The 20,023-nt window shown below is 32.1% G+C and overlaps 1 protein-coding gene across 4 annotated transcripts in view; it reads left to right on the top strand.

Moving 5' to 3' along the window:
* Nucleotides 1-20,023, top strand: part of LOC149944210 (uncharacterized) — a 63,074-nt gene that overhangs the window by 19,694 nt on the left and 23,357 nt on the right. The window contains exon 1 of one of the 4 annotated variants that reach the window (XM_090174703.1): nt 15,183-15,507. The exons of 1 other annotated variant lie outside the window; for it this stretch is intronic. The gene's annotated coding sequence lies outside the window, so the exon portion shown is untranslated. Of the gene's footprint in view, nt 1-15,182; nt 15,508-20,023 lie in introns of those variants that run through there. 2 more of the 4 variants (XM_090174706.1, XM_090174708.1) reach the window with 2 other exon arrangements.

Below are 20,023 nucleotides of genomic sequence, written 5' to 3'. Positions count from 1 at the left end.
TGTTTTTTACCCAACCAAGCATTTATTTGAAAAAAAGTGGTATTTATTTAAATAACCAATAGTTAAATAAAAATTGGTAAATGTTTAAATAATCGAAAGTGAACAAGCCTATTTTTTAAATAAAACAAACAGACTTTAGAGTTGATAAGATTTGTAAATATCATTTGAAACTAATAATTTTCACGCTTTATTTAAGTCAAGCAATTACATTTTTAAAAATGAAAGAAGTTAAACAATATAAAAAATTGTAAATATTGTAAATATTTTTAGGTAATAAAGAAATTAAGAAATGTTTTAATTAAAATATCTTTCATTTTCTACTACATTTTTAAAAATGAAAGAAGTTTAACAATATAATTATTCTAATATAATTTCAAAATCAGGTATTATTTAAACTACAAATGCATAATTTAGTGAAGCAATTCTTATTGAAATACTTTTATTTAATTAATTTGTGTATCTGAAATTTATTAATTGAAAAATAAGTGGGTTTTACTATTTATCACGGTTTTATATATATATATATATATATATATATATATATATATATATATATATATATATATATATATATATATATATATATATATATATATATTGGAATTGTTACAAAAGGTTCTTTTAAACGTAACTTAGTACATTAATTTATTTTGGAAGTTCAAAACGTATTAAGAGCCCTTCAGAGTACTATAAAAGGATTTCATTTACCAACTAAATTAATATTTTCTTCAAACTTTCAATTCGTTATAATTTGAATTTAAATGAAAACATCATGGATTATAGGTGAGTAATCTACTATTAGACCGAACTAATTAAAAAAAATACTTAAAGTAAGTGGTTTTACTGGTAAACTCTAAAGGAATTTTGGAATTTTCTAGAATAGCAAAGTAAAACTAAAACGTAAACCAAGTTTAAAACGAAACTAATAACTGGGAGAAAGGTTGAAGTAAGTAATTTTTTTGATTTTTCGTTTTTTAATTTTTGAGTTCCCTATATTATTATAAACTAAATTAAATATAATTTTTGAAAATTTGTGATAAAAGATCTGCTCCTTCGTGTTTTACATATATTTAAAAACTCGAGATTTTAATGAATGGTTTTCAAAGCATGAAAAATATAGCAGATCCTTTGATTTTAATTGTAGTTAGTAGTTACTTAAAAAAAAGTCGCTAGCTGACTTGGAGCTGGTGTAGTTAAATTTTAAAAATGTGTATTTTAAATTTTGTTTGTAAAAGTTTTTTTGAAAAAGTTTAGTATTATAGTTTAAATTTATTAAATAAAATAAAATATAAATTATACATTTGGTTTAGTATTTTACTATTGCAAGTAAAATTAATAGTAATTTCAATTACTTTTTTAGTTTTTTTTTTGACAAATATGCAAACTATTTAGTTATTTCAAAAACAAATACGTCGAATTATTTGGTATTCGAAATACTATTGGTTAGTTTTTATATCTTTAATTTATTTTTCAGAACAATTTCTCTTTGTCTAGAGTATAGAGAGTGTTGTAGTATTTTTCTTCCTACGTGACTACACCGGAAACGTCTCGGTGTTATTCGCTTTAGTAATCAAGCCGACTCTGAACATATGCTTTACTCTTTATTCTACGAGGTTTAAACATACACCATTTCAGTACATTATTAACTTATTCCATACGCTATTTAAAACACATGCGATAAAGATAACGAGGAAACAAGTTAACTCTGAACATATATGTTATGCTCTATACGTGAAGGATGTTGTAAGCTTAAATTCATAATGGTTAATGTGTAGTATTTTTCTACCTTTTTACATTTTATAGTATTTCTTTATCTATATTTGTGTATCGGAAATGTATTTTAACGTATCGAACGTAGAGTAAATTTTTTTTTATATTTTCTTTGCGTATCAGAGAAGAAAAAGGAACTTTTCATAGTGTTATTCTACCTATTTACATATCGGAAATGTATTTATATTTTACCGTATTTAAAATATAGGTAATTGTTTTTATTGGCTTGACTTAAATAAAGCGTGAAAGTTATTAGTTTCAAAATGATATTTACAAATCTTATCCACACAAATTTAATTTAATTTTAATTTTAGTGTTTTATAGTATCTTTCTGACTATATTTGTGTATAAGAATTATATTTTACCGTATTTAAATAGTAATAAAAGCGAATTGAAAGTTTGAAGAAAATATGAATTAAGTTCGTAAATAAAATCCTTTTATAGTACTTTGAAGGACTCTTAATACGTTTTCAACTTGAATAAAATTAAAAACAATAATCTAAGATACCCTTTAAAGTTAAATTCCTTTAGAGTTTATCAGTAAAACCACTTTAAGTATTTTTTCAATCCTTATACCTATATTTACATATTGGAATTGTTACAAAAGGTTCTTTTAAACGTAACTTAGTACACTAATTAAGTATTTTTAATTTACCGTAATTAAAATATAGGTAAGTGGTTTTTATCTTATTTTATACCTACGGAAGCGATAAATAAATTAAAGCAATAAATTTTTGGAGTTTGGAGATGGGTGGAAAAAAAAAGGCTCCTCGTTTTTCCAACTGCTTTTCTGATGTACCCAAAAATGGACCAAATTAGACCAAAAGTACCCTAAAAACGATCAAAGTCACCATTTTCGGCCCTATGTACCCCATTTCGGACCAAAAGTACCCCAAACTGGACCTATTAGCTTTATTGTAATGTTAAACTCCCATAGAGATTCCCCTAAAAAGAAAAAAACTTGCGGTCCAATTTTGGGTACATGAATTATTTCGGAGAGGGAATCCATGTTTTAAATTCAAATTAACTGCGCGCCCGGGCAATCCGCGCCTCCCAGGTAATCCGCGCACGCGCGCGCTATCTTCCTGCCTAGGTTATCAAGTATCATACAACTTACATAATTTCCACTTATTTCGTACGATAAAACGCGATCGAGATATTCGTTTTAAGAAATACTCGTGAGATTGGTTCAAGTGCCAAGCGTACTACAATGATATTAAAATGAAGTTTAAAAAATATTTCCATTCTACTTTAACAACGAATATTCCATGACGTCAAAACACTCTTAAATTCAAATTCGAGCTTGAAAAATTTACAAGTTGGTGAAGCCAAATTACGATTGTTTGAAACGATAATTGAAACCGAATTACCTAATCCAGTTGAAACTTTGGTTAAAAAAACGACCGGATTTAAAAAACACGAGGCTATAGGTCAATCCTAAACATGCATTGGGTATTTAAAGGAAAACTTTGGGAGATTATTATCAGTGTTTGATAATATTTCGAACAATGCCTCGTTATTCAGTAGCTGAGCGTACCGAGATAGTTGCCATTTACTATGGAGAAGCAGCGCAAAACCTTAGAAGAGTGACTGAAATCTTCGCAGAAAGACATCCAAATGGAGCACCATCTGTAAATACAGTAAGACGAGCAATTCACGATTTCAATCAATTTGGTCACTTGCAACCTAGGTTTCGCGGATTGGGTCAACCGGATTTATACTTCGAGAACAATGTACTCGCGTACTTTGTGGCATATCCTCGTCACAGTTGCGCTAACGCCGCTGCTGATTTGGGTTGTTCTGCAAATCGTGTGTGGAAAATTCTTCGTAAGAATCGCTATCACCCATACAGAGCTACGCTCCACCAAGGACTAATTGACGGAGACCATCAAAGACGTTATGAATTTGGCAACTGGTTACTAAATGCTGTCCAAGAAGATAGACAATTTTTGCGCCATGTTTTGTTCTCCGACGAAGCGTCATTTTCTAGAGATGGGCCCTTTAATCATCAAAACAGCCATCTTTGGTCTGACATCAACCCACATTGGGGTTTTGAATATCATCACCAGGTTCAATTTGAACGGGTCAATGTTTGGGTTGGACTTGTTGGAAACCGTTTGATTGGTCCCTTTTTCCTGCCGACGAACCTCAACGGCCAAAGGTATTTACATTTTCTACAGAACGAACTGAGTGACGCAATCGACGACCTTCCATTGGCTGAAAGACGTCAGTTGTGGTTTCAGCAAGATGGCGCCCCTCCGCATTTTTCCCGGCAAGTAACTGAGCACCTCAACAACGAGTTTCCTGAAAGGTGGATAGGGAGAAATGGTCCAGTGCATTGGCCAGCAAGGTCACCTGACCTAACACCGCTGGATTATTTTCTCTGGGGATTCGTTAAAGCAAAGGTATACGCCACGCCCATTGAAACTAGGGAGGAACTCATTAGACGAATAATCAGTGCTTGCCGAGACGTCACACCAGAAATGGTAGAGAAAGCGTTTGAGAACTTAATTGTCCGCGCACAAACCTGTGTTGCAGCCAATGGTGATATTATTGAAAATGTTTTGTAAAAATTTATGTGAATAAAATATCTGCATTTAAAAACCAAACGTGTACATTTTTTCAAGTGTGAAAACTCTACTACGTTTGTATTAGACTTGTTCCCTTTTCAATTATCGTTTCAAACAATCGTAATTTGGCTTCACCAACTTGTAAATGTTTCAAGCTCGAATTTTCACTGATAAATAAGTTGTTTTTCGTCGAGTGAACAATTTTTAAGGGTTTTCGATGACGGCCTACAACTTTATAATAGAAATTTTTTATCTCGCACCTAGTGGTCGAAAAATAATTTTTCAAAATTGGTGAAAAACATTACCGAAAACGCTCAAATTTCTCAAACTGATGTCCCCCGGTATAGAGAATTGACCTTCCAAATTTGAAATCGGTACTATAAATAGTTTTTGAAAAAAAACACTTTTCCGAGCAAAAAAAAGACCCTGTATATATATATATATATATATATATATATATATATATATATATATATATATATATATTGGAATTGTTACAAAAGGTTCTTTTAAACGTAACTTAGTACATTAATTTATTTTGGAAGTTCAAAACGTATTAAGAGCCCTTCAGAGTACTATAAAAGGATTTCATTTACAAACTAAATTAATATTTTCTTCAAACTTTCAATTCGTTATAATTTGAATTTAAATGAAAACATCATGGATTATAGGTGCGTAATCTACTATTAGACCGAACTAATTAAAAAAAAATACTTAAAGTAAGTGGTTTTACTGATAAACTCTAAAGGAATTTTGGAATTTTCTAGAATAGCAAAGTAAAACTAAAACGTAAACCAAGTTTAAAACGAAACTAATAACTGGGAGAAAGGTTGAAGTAAGTAATTTTTTTGATTTTTCGTTTTTTAATTTTTGAGTTCCCTATATTATTATAAACTAAATTAAATATAATTTTTGAAAATTTGTGATAAAAGATCTGCTCCTTCGTGTGTTACATATATTTAAAAACTCGAGATTTTAATGAATTGTTTTCAAAGCATGAAAAATATAGCAGATCCTTTGATTTTAATTGTAGTTAGTAGTTACTTAAAAAAAAAGTCGCTAGCTGACTTGGAGCTGGTGTAGTTAAATTTTAAAAATGTGTATTTTAAATTTTGTTTGTAAAAGTTTTTTTGAAAAAGTTTAGTATTATAGTTTAAATTTTTTAAATAAAATAAAATATAAATTATACATTTGGTTTAGTATTTTACTATTGCAAGTAAAATTAATAGTAATTTCAATTACTTTTTTAATTTTTTTTTTGACAAATATGCAAACTATTTAGTTATTTCAAAAACAAATACGTCGAATTATTTGGTATTCGAAATACTATTGGTGAGTTTTTATATCTTTAATTTTATTTTTCAGAACAATTTCTCTTTGTTCAAGTATCATACAACTTACATAATTTCCACTTATTTCGTACGATAAAACGCGATCGAGATATTCGTTTTAAGAAATACTCGTGAGATTGGTTCGAGTGCCAAGCGTACTACAATGATATTAAAATGAAGTTTAAAAAATATTTCATTCTACTTTAACAACGAATATTCCATGACGTCAAAACACTCTTAAATTCAAATTAACCGCGTCCCCCGGGGTAATCTGCGCACGCGTCGCCTAGGTTATCAATTTTTACATCATTTCAACTTATACCGTACGATAAAACTTGATAAGATATAAGTTCAAGTATCTTTCGAGATAAGCGTAGATAAATGAACAAGTTGGCCTTTACACAATATGTTGATATACGGGAAAACAAATCGTCGCGAGAAATACCTTAAATACATTGACTTTTCGACGATTTTACCCCCATTTCATCCCTTAAATCCCGGATCTCGATCCCGAACCTAAACCTGAACCTGGGATCGGCGTCTCGCCCTCACTTTCCTTCTACTATTGCAATAACCTTTTTACTGTTCATAAGTCCATTTAAATTTATTAACTGATAGAAGTAAAATGTAAAATAAAAATTTTGGCCTTAAAAAGTCAGGGAAAATATCTTAAAAAAAGGTCAGGGAATTTGAATCAAAAAATTTTGTAGCAATCATGTAATTATAATATTATTATTATTATAATTTATTATAAATTATAAATTATATAATAATTAAAAAATATATTTTTTCTTTAAAGAAAAAACTTGTTTCTTCGAGGTATTTTGAAAAGTAGTGTGAATCAGCGAAGGTAAAGTTTCCAAATAGCATAAGCAGTCTCTATAGGATGGTTACTTATCCGCTAAAATTTATTTTATATACTTTTGACACTATGATGACGTTCTGGTTACCCTATTGAAAACTAGAGGTCGGGGACGGTTAATCATTATCCATGCTTAAATTGATTTTTTTCTGGAAAAAAATGTAAACAAAGAAATTTACTGGTTAATATTTCGGAAAATGATTAAAAAACATTTTATTCGTAAAATTTGAGCTTTTTATCGAAAAAAACGTCGTTTTCCCGATTAATTTTACAAATTTATCAAAAAATTAATCGGATAATACAGAAATATAAATTACTTGATCAAAACGTTTTACGAATAATTTTGAGAGCTTTATCTATTGAATAAAAGTTAACCATCCCCGACCTCTATTGAAAACATATCATAGTAAGACCCGAATAGCTCTGACAAATCGTTATAGACTGACGACATAATAACTATGATCGTTATCGAAGGTGTCCCAAATAGCTAACATCGCCCTGTACAATTATTGACAAATCACACCGCTCTATAGGTTTAGTTTCAACGAGTAATTCTTTTTTCCTGAATGATTAAGGCCATCGAAGTAGTTAAGCAACGGACGCGACAAAGGGCGCTCTTTTGTTGGCTAAATAGCAGCTAATAAATCGAAAGGGGCTCCACCTATATCTTATTATGATTCGAAACCCATTTAACTACTTTGATTCGCGCGCTTCGGAAAAATAAACCAATTCATTGTTGTGGCACCTTCTTTGTTTACCGCACGCCACCTTAAGGCGACCTCTGTCGCCTAATTTTGATATTTTTTCTCCCCTTTCGGATTCTAAGGAAACTTTTAGGAGCGGCGTTTGAAAGACGCCGCCGTTCGCCGCTGGGGGGTGTTAGTGTCGTTATATATTTTCAAATAAAAAGGGGGTGCACCCGTCATAATACTAAATCATTGGTTTGACATCCATATTAAAAGAAATAATATAAAAGGTTTCCCTTTTTTTTTGCTTTTTGACGTATATACATTTTGCTAAATTTTAAAACCTAGTTATTTAAACCTGATTTTTTTTGCGGCCTTTATAGGGTAAAAATGTCTTCCTTGTGAAATAATTTTATCTCTTGGATTATCAGATATTCAAAATAGGCTTAGATTAATTTTTTCGCGATAAGTCTACCTCACAAGACGATTTTTACCTTATTTCATTTTGATAATCTTTTTGGCATTACGAGGCCAATCCTATTTACTAAAGTTTTCGATTATTTTTTGTATTTTATTTTTTGGATATAAATTTAAATTATACCGTGAAAGATTTTTTGTTATTTATTCTCGCGACGTTGCGTTTTACGTGGTTGTAAATTTTAATTTAATTTTTTTCAACTTATATCGTTTAGAGGTTGAATACGTCCCGTAGTTTGTTGACCTTATTTATTTTAGATAATTTTCTTCCCTATTGTTTAGAACGAGTGGAATCCTTATATTTTTCTTAATGTATTATGGATAACGTCTTAATATGAAGACAATAGACTCCGAAACTGGTTAAGAAATATGTAAAGTAAAAATTGTGTTGATCTATACGTCACGCCTTAAGAATATATTCTTAAGTTCTGTTGACTGCTAACCCTGTTACCATAATAGTAGCTCAAACACCATCTACATTTAAATAAAATAATTTATTTTATTATCGAATTTAATAAAAATTTAATTGTTTATTTTAATGAATTTATAAATTTTTACACAATTAATGGCTCTTTTCGAGTCTAATTGATGAAAACTTTACCTAAATTGGTTATATAACCAAAAAAGTCTTGTTAGCAAATGCCTTCACTCGCGATTCCCGGAATGAAACCCCCCGCCCCTTCGCCTTTCCTCGATATTCCCGGAATGAAACCCCCCGCCCCTTCGCCTTTCCTCGATATTCCCGGAATGAAACCCCCCGCCCCTTCGCCTTTCCTCGTGATTCCCGGAATGAAACCCCCCGCCCCTTCGCCTTTCCTCGATATTCCCGGAATGAAACCCCCCGCCCCTTCGCCTTTCCTCGCGATTCCCGGAATGAAACCCCCCGCCCCTTCGCCTTTCCTCGCGATTCCCGGAATGAAACCCCCCGCCCCTTCGCCTTTCCTCGCGATTCCCGGAATGAAACCCCCCGCCCCTTCGCCTTTCCTCGCGATTCCCGGAATGAAACCCCCCGCCCCTTCGCCTTTCCTCGCGATTCCCGGAATGAAACCCCCCGCCCCTTCGCCTTTCCTCGCGATTCCCGGAATGAAACCCCCCGCCCCTTCGCCTTTCCTCGCGATTCCCGGAATGAAACCCCCCGCCCCTTCGCCTTTCCTCGCGATTCCCGGAATGAAACCCCCCGCCCCTTCGCCTTTCCTCGCGATTCCCGGAATGAAACCCCCCGCCCCTTCGCCTTTCCTCGCTACATAATAACTGTTCACCTGAATACATTCTTGGTCAAACGAATTTAAAATTTCTTTTTAATGTCTAACATAGGCGCCTGTTGATGAGCGTGTTAGTACGTCTTAGTAAAGTGTGAAAATGATTTGACATTTAAACAATAGACTATCTCAATGGATAATTTCGCAACAAAAGCGTGCTTCAACCTACATTCGCGGCTTTTATTAAAAGTCATAATTCCTCCAACGAAACTAAGATGGAAAATTACAGTTTTTAGAAATAACAAAACACTGCAATACGCCTAGTTTTGACACCTTCAGCTGGGTAATTGGACGAGATAAACTTTAATCATATATTCGGTGTCGTAATATCGTATGTTTAATTTATTAAATTTTGTCGCGAACGGCGTTTTCCAGTTAAGTCTTTAAGAGCCAGAGGTGTTAAATATTTCGAAGGTGTCGTTATTAATTTTAACTAAAGAGCCGCCGATTCTGTCAAAATTAATTTGAAGAAATTAGTCTAGATTAAAACCTTTATTTCCTGAGGCTTGAAATTGTAATATCGAGTTACCACGAAATATTGTCTATGAGGATTTTTATTTTTTTGGGTTCCTTTTGGGATCTGTCAGACCATGAATCTGCAAATGAAAAAATAGGGCGTCACTCCATTATTTTTGATGCCAAGATTCCAAGATTCAATTCTGGATCTTTTTAAATTTGTTGCTGAATTGAAATGTGAAAACGATGCTATTTTTTATTTGACATTTTATGCTTGTAACCTGTCATATTTGGTTTAGTTTTTTCTCTTCCAAAGGATGTAGTTCTTATGGTCACCATTATTTAATTAAAATTTTATTTTATGGAAATTTTATATTCAATTGTAAATTTTGAGATTTTTCGCAAATTTCATATTCAATTGTAAATTTTGAGATTTTTCGCAAATTTTATATTCAATTGTAAATTTTGAGATTTTTCGCAAATTTTATATTCAATTGTAAATTTTGAGATTTTTCGCAAATTTTATATACAATTGTAAATTTTGAGATTTTTCGCAAATTTTTATTACAATTGTAAATTTTGAGATTTTTCTCAAATTTTAATTACAATTGTAAATTTTTAAAAAATTTCGGTAATTTTATATATATTTGTAAATTTTGAGATTTTTCGCAAATTTTAATTACAATTGAAATTTTTAAAAATTTCGGTAATTTTATATACAATTGTAAATTTTGAGATTATTCGCAAATTTTAATTACCATTGAAATTTTTAAAAAAATTCCGTTATTTTATATACATTTGTAAATTTTGAGATTTTTTGTAATTTTATATACAATTTAAAGTTTTGAGATTTTTCGGAAAATTTTTATACAATTTAAAGTTTTGAGATTTTTCGGAAAATTTATATACCATTTAAAGTTTGGAGATTTTTCGGAAACTTTATAAACAATTGAAAAATTTTAGATTTTTCGGAAACTTTACATACAATTTAAAGTTTGGAAATCGTTCTCCTTTGATTTTGATATTTCGATAAATTTGATATAAAATATTATCATTTATTAGATAGAAAATTTAATATTAGTTTAATATAAAACGTGTTCGTTGAATAGAAAAATATTCATTTGTAAAATGAAATTGATTCATAGAAAAAATTCGTACATTTTTAATCAAAAATTGCTACAAATGTTTTAAAGGGTTTTTTAATTTCTGTATTTTAAAAATAGTTTTATTTAAAATATAATTTATTAAATAGAAAATAACTTAATATTAATTTAAAATAAAAATATACATTTGTAGAGTATAATTATTTAAGGGTAAAAATGAAATACATTTATATATAAATTAAATATTAGTTTTATCAAAGGATTTTCAAAAATAAATTATAGAAAATAAAACTAGGTTTATGTAAATTATAGAAAATATAATCCTACCTAAAAATAAAAAAAAATAATCGAAAATCACGAATTTAATTAACCCTTTTAAATGGATAATTTATGTATTTACGAAATTTTCAAATAATTTATTTCTTTATAGTAACATTATTTTTTAATCTATTCAATATAAAATACAGGGTTCGTACACTACCTGGAAAACCTGGAAAAGTCAGGGAATTTGAAAATGTTTCCAAAAGGTCAGGGAATTGAAAAACGTTTCCAAAAAGTCAGGGAATTTTAAAATTATTCCAAAATGTCAGGGAAAGGTCAGGGAATTTTAAAATTATTCCAAAATGTCAGGGAAAAGTCAAGGAATTTTAAAATTATTCCAAAATGTCAGGGAAATGTCAAGGAATTTTAAAATTATTCCAAAATGTCAGGGAAAAGTCAAGGAATTTTAAAATTATTCCAAAATGTCAGGGAAATGTCAAGGAATTTTAAAATTATTCCCAAATGTCAGGGAAAAGTCAAGGAATTTTAAAATGGTCCGAAAAAGTAAGGAAATTTTAAAATGACCCCCTAAAAATCAACAAATAAATTTTTGAAAGAAAATATTTTTCAAGATTTTTACCTCAAACCATTCGTTTATTCTACAAAAATGATCAGGGAAAATTTGGCAATTTGGTCAGAGAAAACCTGGAAATGTCAGGGAATTTAATTCCGGAAATTTTGTACGAACCCTGAAATATAGTATTCCATACATAAAAACTGGAACTGTTAATCTAACCTGGGCAAGATTACGAAAAAATGCCATCCCAGACTTCACCCACCGCTACATTATTAACTAATTTTATCAGGAATATTGAGATTAGCTATCGAGTGTTATTACCGACTATAGTGATTGATACGGCCATCAAACATGATTCGATGAAGACCATACTTCCTCAATTCAATCTATTACGAACTACTTGGAAATTTTGGAGTGCGCGGCCACATTGCAAAAGAACATTTACTGCCATGCTTGAACTCTCTAATAGGGGTATGCGAATAGTGATTTTTCAAACCGATTTGAATAGTAATTCCCAACTCGAAAACGGAATGGGTTATTCGATAAACCTGTTATTATTCGTATCCCAAAATAGATTTTTCGAAAAGTTGGTTTTTTCCAAACGATTATTCGAAAAGTCTGTTTTTCCACACGATTATTTGAAAAGTCTGTTTTTCCACACGATTATTTGAAAAGTCTGTTTTTCCACACGATTATTTGAAAAGTCTGTTTTTCCACACGATTATTTGAAAAGTCTGTTTTTCCACACGATTATTTGAAAAGTCTGTTTTTCCACACGATTATTCGAAAAGTCTGTTTTTCCACACGATTATTTGAAAAGTCTGTTTTTCCACACGATTATTTGAAAAGTCTGTTTTTCCACACGATTATTTGAAAAGTCTGTTTTTCCACACGATTATTTGAAAAGTCTGTTTTTCCACACGATTATTTGAAAAGTCTGTTTTTCCACACGATTATTCGAAAAGTCTATTTTTCCAAACGATTATTTGAAAAGTCTGTTTTTCCAAACGATTATTTGAAAAGTCTGTTTTTCCACACGATTATTCGAAAAGTCTATTTTTCCAAACGATTATTTGAAAAGTCTGTTTTTCCACACGATTATTCGAAAAGTCTGTTTTTCCACACGATTATTTGAAAAGTCTGTTTTTCCACACGATTATTTGAAAAGTCTGTTTTTCCACACGATTATTTGAAAAGTCTGTTTTTCCACACGATTATTTGAAAAGTCTGTTTTTCCACACGATTATTTGAAAAGTCTGTTTTTCCACACGATTATTTGAAAAGTCTGTTTTTCCACACGATTATTCGAAAAGTCTATTTTTCCAAACGATTATTTGAAAAGTCTGTTTTTCCACACGATTATTCGAAAAGTCTGTTTTTCCACACGATTATTTGAAAAGTCTGTTTTTCCACACGATTATTCGAAAAGTCTGTTTTTCCACACGATTATTTGAAAAGTCTGTTTTTCCACACGATTATTTGAAAAGTCTGTTTTTCCACACGATTATTTGAAAAGTCTGTTTTTCCACACGATTATTTGAAAAGTCTGTTTTTCCACACGATTATTTGAAAAGTCTGTTTTTCCACACGATTATTTGAAAAGTCTGTTTTTCCACACGATTATTTGAAAAGTCTGTTTTTCCACACGATTATTCGAAAAGTCTATTTTTCCAAACGATTATTTGAAAAGTCTGTTTTTCCACACGATTATTCGAAAAGTCTGTTTTTCCACACGATTATTTGAAAAGTCTGTTTTTCCACACGATTATTCGAAAAGTCTATTTTTCCAAACGATTATTTGAAAAGTCTGTTTTTCCACACGATTATTTGAAAAGTCTGTTTTTCCACACGATTATTCGAAAAGTCTGTTTTTCCACACGATTATTTGAAAAGTCTGTTTTTCCACACGATTATTTGAAAAGTCTGTTTTTCCACACGATTATTTGAAAAGTCTGTTTTTCCACACGATTATTTGAAAAGTCTGTTTTTCCACACGATTATTTGAAAAGTCTGTTTTTCCACACGATTATTCGAAAAGTCTATTTTTCCAAACGATTATTTGAAAAGTCTGTTTTTCCACACGATTATTTGAAAAGTCTGTTTTTCCACACGATTATTCGAAAAGTCTATTTTTCCAAACGATTATTTGAAAAGTCTGTTTTTCCACACGATTATTTGAAAAGTCGGTTTTTCCACACGATTATTCGAAAAGTCTGTTTTTCCAAACGATTATTTGAAAAGTCTGTTTCTCTAAACGATTATCCGAAAAGTCTGTTTCTCCACACGATTATTTGAAAAGTCTGTTTCTCCACACGATTATTTGAAAAGTCTGTTTCTCCAAACGATTATTTGAAAAGTCTGTTTCTCTAAACGATTATTAGAAAAGTCTGTTTTTCCAAACGATTATCCGAAAAGTCTGTTTTTCCAAACGATTATCCGAAAAGTTTGTTTTTCCAAACGATTATCCGAAAAGTGTTTTTCCAAACGATTATTCGAAAAGTCTGTTTTTCCAAACGATTATCCGAAAAGTCTGTTTTTCCAAACGATTATTCGAAAAGTCGATTTTTCCAAACGATTATTTGAAAGTCGGTTATTCGAATTACGAATATTTGGTTTAAACGGCGAAAAGTCGGATTTTTAAACGATTATTCGTTCGAATATTCGGTTAAAAGGCCTAAAATACGCTTCAAAACGATTAATTCGTTTAATTTAACGAGTTGTGAGGGGGGGAAGGTCGGATAAACGAAATATCGCAAAGTTTTAACTCTGAAAGACCAAACCCCTTTAATCTATTACGCACCACTTGAAAATTTTCAAGTGGCAGGCAACATTTGAAAAGAACGTCAGAAATAAGAGTGTACATTTTCAGTCCTGCTTGTCTCTGTAATCGTGATTCACGTTCCAATTCGCCGAGTGAAACAAAATTTGGCCCAGCTAGTAACATCAGAAATCCTTACTCATTATTTTTTCCGAGAACAGCGCTCCTCATTCTAGCTCATGTAGCTTTAGACTTTCGTGTGAAACACAAAGAAAATCGATAGACAGCCTTAGTTTGCTTTAAATTGCGTTGCTGATTCTGTCGGTACTACTTGTTTTCTGTTATTTTAAGCCGTACCTAACAGTTCTGACGAAGTTACCCGTACATTTGAAACGTATAATTTTGTATTGGTGATACTTCTATCATCAGCTTGCCTTTGATAGTACTTTCAAGTTAGATTAAACCCAACTATAATTTTATTAGGGTGGCTTATTTCATTGTCAACTAAGTATGTCTTTTTTATACGGTGATGAGTGATGACGTATACTTTGTACGTTTCCGTCATTTCCTCCCAGAACACTAATAATTAAACTACAAGACAAGAGTAAGCTTAGACGCGCTGACAAGCGACATTGTCACCTTATTATCAGTAATACGTATACATGTGTAGTCAGTTGTCAGTACGTAATCATCCCAACATTTATTTTATAAATTATTTTTATACCAAAGAGAAAATTTTAGCCAGACAATCCAATACTAGACCGGTTTCCCCATTTTGGGGCCCATCAGTATTGTGTAGGAAGTAAAGTTGCGAAATCTACGTATCAATTTTAATTAAATCTCCCAGCGTAACAGATAAAAAGCTACTAAATCACCGCTCATTTATGCTCCTAAATTGTGAGTCGTAAAAAAAAGCTCCACAGTAGGAATATCAATAAAAAGAATAGTAAAAAAATCCCAACGTACGGTATTAATCGTAATTTATTCGTATGACAGTCGTATGAGTCACGATCCTCCGTTTCCCTCTGCACCGGATTTTTCAACTGTTACGGTTGAAGGGGGGTAGTTCGTCCGTAGTAGATTTTTTAGGGGGATCGCGTCGCCCTTTTAGTGCTTTATAGTCGGTCCCCCGCTGGTTGGCGAGCGCGCGAAACAAGGGAATTTTCCCAAACAGCCCTTCGTAGTCAGTCGCTTCTTCTCGCTACGAACGGACGGTTCTCAATTTTATCATCGCTCAAAAGTTGTTTTTGGCGCAAATACGTGGATACAGTATTCAGTCCGGTGCTATTATAGTTTAATTATATTCCACCCTTGCTCAATAAAGCGGTTCGCTTTTCGTCCGGTGCTGTAGAATTTGTTGATCGTAGTTTTTGGTCTTTGCCAAGCTCATTTTTCACGTAAGTTTTTCTCATTTTTTTTGCCATGGCGTATTCATCTCTTCTCCCCCCCCCTCGTCCTTCTTCGCCGGTATGTATTTCCGTCGAACTTTCTACGTGGCTTCATTGAAGTTGAAAGGCAATGGGTACAGTTTGCGTATTGTGTAGTGACTGCCTTTCGTTGTACTTTGATTTGTACTTCGCTTTCGGCTATAGCTTATTTTTAGACATTTTTGCGTCTGATCCATCTTTCGGGTGTTGGGCGATACCCTAAGCTACTGAATTATTGTCATCTCGTTATTTCGTAGCCCCGAACTAAATTTTAAGGGATTTTCATTACCCGTATACGGTTTTAATAAAAATGTTGTCTAATGTAGTTAAGCCTATCGATTGACGCTAGGGCGTAGGCCAATAGATCAAGTTTTATCTGGAGACGAAATGGCTACCGCTTAAGTCAATTTTTACGTTTAACGCTTTTTTAACGGTATTTTTTTCTGTTAACTTTTATTTTTGAGTTTGATGTTAAGCCTAGATTTGTGGGGAAAATATCCTTTTCTAGTTTCCATGGGTTACCACCTAAGCTTAATATTTTCTCGATTCGATCTGACAAGCGTTAGTTGGAAATGGGTGTATTTCCGGCCAATGTGAAGAATAGCCCCCCCTATTATATTTCGATTTTTATTCGATTTATTGGTAGCATTTTTTACGCTGAATTTAATGGTGTATTAATTATTATCCGCAAACATATAAATTAAAAGTTATCGGGAATGGGATTTTTCAATTTTCACTGGTATTATCAGGAGATTTCACTGTCTGTTCTACCCCGAGATAGAGTAGGACACATGAAAACAAACTTTCATTTTGGTCTATACTAATTGAATATCAATAAATGATTTGGGCCAATGTGAAGAATTGAACATCAATTAACTATTTTACTTTTCCGCGTATTTGGACAATACTTGATGCGTTGAACATCAATTAATTATTTGGGCCAATGTGAAGCATTGAACACCAATTAACTATTTTAGTTTTCCGCGTATTTCGACCATACTTGATGCGTTATGGCTAGGTAATGTCCTCTAGGTCGCGTTATAGGCGGCCCATCGTGATAGCAAGAATGGGGTTGGGGTGGCGCCAATAGTCTGTTTTCAATTGCACAAGTTGAAATTCAGTCGATAAGAACTTTTCTTACCCTCGCAAATGCTTTGAAATTGTAGATTTTTCACACGTGTTAACGAAGTCCTTTGGGCTATTTTTAACAATAGGTACTTTGGTTTTTTTTTGGTTTTGTTTATTGTTTTCGGGTTTACGATACTTGATGCGTCAGGCTTGGTGCTGTCCTCTAGGTTGCGTTATAGTTGGCCCATAGCTTTTTTTAGTATGGGGTTGGGGAGGCGCTGCGCGCCCCCAGCGCTCGAGCGAAGTGAGTGCGCGGCGCCGTTAGGCGCCAATACTTAGAGTACATTCGACGTTGTATAAGTCAACATCACACAGAAGTCATAGTATGGTTAAAAAAAACCTAAAATGCGTTGCAATACGAGAAAAATTCCCAACCCTTAAAAGTTAGTACTGTTCTGCATTTCAGCCTTTTCCTTTTTCGTCATCAGTCCTACGGTCTCCAAAACGTATTAAAATCTAGACATTTAAAGAATCGTCCTCCTCATCAGTCCTACGTCATCAAATAAACAAACAAATCTCGAAATATGTCGTATTTCCCGTTGTAAAAATTGCTGGCAAGTAACAATTTTACATTGATCATATCTTTTTAAACAATAAATTGCGATTAAAACGTTTTGCATTGTTAAAAAATCCCGTTCTTTGAGGTACATATCATTAACATATTCAGTTCCCTCCCAAATCCCTTATTTGTAAGAGTTAAGTATAGACTACACTACCACTACAAATTTCATTTTCAGTATTACTCCTTAGTACACACCAAACATAAAGTTTGATTTCACGTGTCCTGCTCTATCTCGGGAGAAAAAGTATAGAACTCACATTAAACTATTGTCGAAAATGCATTAAAATTGACGGTTTTCAAAACGCGTTAACTTAACTAATTATCATTTGCGGTTACTAAAAAAAATACCTTCGTACTCCTTACACACTGGGCTTTCATCTAAGAAAATAAAAAAACCATAAAAGGAGGGGGGGCTGTTCTTCACTTTTGCCGTATTTCCTGTTGTTTGTCGAGAGAGATAAGCTATGGATTTTAAAATTCTAAAAATAAATTTTTAACTTCCTTTTTTTGACGTGGGAATGATGTTGAACCGAAGGTACTGTAGCGCGACTCGTTGATAAAAGATAATATACAGGGAAGTATGTCCCCGCTGTGATTTCTATTAAATGTTGGAATTTAATAAATTATAGTGGTTGTTTCTATGTGGGGGTTGTTGGAAAGGTTCATTGTTCTCTGGGGCAATTTCGGGTCGACCCACACGTGGGTTACCTTTCTAGATTTGTTACGCCGGGTTAAGTTGTTTCTGATTGGAGGCCTGTAGTACACGTTCGCCCTTGAACTCCCACGTCATATTTTTTTATTTTTTTTTCATTCATATTTTTTAAACTAGTTCGTTTTAAGATTTGTTGCCAAGGCTTAAAAATGGCTCCGTTAACAGAATATACCATTATAAAATAGACGTAAAAACAAGTTACAGAATAAAGGTCTGGTATGTTTATTGAAATAACTTAAATTTCCGGAGAACTTTTGGTAAATAAACAGTTTAGTATAGTCCGCAATAACGTATATCGGGAGTTCCACTTTACTTGAACAATCTGTCCATCGATTTTCTTTAGTTAATCGTGGATTAAGATTGCTACTTTACCCCAAAAAGCTGGGCGTAGAAGTTCTTTTTAATTTTCCATTTGGCGCAAATAAATGATTTAGTCTAGTCGTGGGTTCCACTTTACCATAACATTTGTTTATGGAATTTATTTCATATAGCAAATAGTGTTTTGGCAGCTGCAATTTAATCTAAGTTTATCCTTAAAATTGAAAAACAACGGATCACTGGTGCCGCTTTACCCAACTTTCGATTTAAGTAATGTTTTGGCAGCTGCAATTTAATCTAAGTTTATCCTTCAAATTGAAAAACAACGGATCACTGGTGCCGCTTTACCCAACTTTTCGATTTATGAAAAGTTCTCAGAATTTGATATAAGAAACCTGTTTATTGAAATAACTTAATTGCCGGAAAAAATGAGTCTTCGGTTCTATTAGTGAATAAACAAATTAAGTTTAGTTCAAATAAATGTATCGTGGGTTCCACTTTACTAAACTAAGTTTATCTTCCGAATCTCGAATCTGACAAAATTAAAAACGCCTCACGAGTGCCGGTTTACCCGAAAAATTTCACATGAATGAAAACCTATCAAGATTTCGGACAAAAAAATGTCGAATTTCCTTGAAATTTTTCACCGCATCCTTCGACAATTATGTTTATTGGAGTATATTCAACCCCGGGGGAAGCGCTTGCTGATACGCGTATGAATTGACACGAGTTGATTGTTCGTTTTGTTTGACTGACCGTGATTTCAGCCCGACGATAGATAGATATTGTTCCGTAACGCTTGACAGCGCTCCCAAATTAGCCGCGTCTAGGATTTTATTTTTTCGTGATAGGAGATTAGAAGTAAAAAGTTTAACAGGATATTCCCCCGTCGCTGATACAAGATTATCGAGTAGATGCGCTCTAATGACTGATATTAGTCTTTAATTTTCCGCCCTTGAATTTCCATAAAGATTGGGGGGGAAATTGTTGATTGTAATCTAAAATAATTAACGAAATTACTTTGATCATTTAGGCGTCTTAGCTGCTCTAAAAAAAATGAGCTTTATATCAATTATCTTGGTCAAGGCTGACTGATGATTAATTTAAATTTATTTAAATTGAATAGATTTTAGAAAATTTGTTGAAATTTTATTTTAATGGGATATTTATATTTTAAAGCCTGTATACAATTTAAACCAAATAAAACGTTAAATTTATGTATAGGGTCAATGGAGGTAAGTGTGATCAAAATACTTTTTTGGCGGTTTTCTTAAATAGAATTTTAAAACCTATTTATTAGCAGAAATACTAAATTTTCCCAGCAGGTAAAACGATAAGCACACTACAAAATACCAAAATATGAAACCGGTAACAGAATTTTTCTTTTGGGCATAAAATCTCTAAGAGTATATATCGTTTTTTCGACTAAAAGTTTTAAAAACTAAATTTAATTTAAATTATATTGAAAATATACAATGTGTATAATTAAGTATATTTCAGTATCCATTCATCAAATATTTTATTATGTTTGGGGAAATAATAAGGGGTGATCACACTTACCCCCTCCCCTGGTCATACTTACCTCCGTTGACCATAGTCTTTTTTATTTTTCAAATAATCTAGAAAAGGCCAACTCACAGATTTTGGTTTAAAAATTTAAAAATAGACATTTGAATATTGTTAAATAAAAAATGTTCATATTAGTTTTTTATAAAATGTAATCATAAAATTTATATTAATTTCAAAAATGTTTGTTAATAAATTCC

This window comes from Leiobunum rupestre, chromosome 5 (assembly GCF_980474605.1).
Source record: "Leiobunum rupestre chromosome 5, qqLeiRupe1.1.hap1, whole genome shotgun sequence".
Taxonomy (NCBI): domain Eukaryota; kingdom Metazoa; phylum Arthropoda; class Arachnida; order Opiliones; family Sclerosomatidae; genus Leiobunum; species Leiobunum rupestre.
This window is presented reverse-complemented; position numbering and strand designations above follow the sequence as displayed.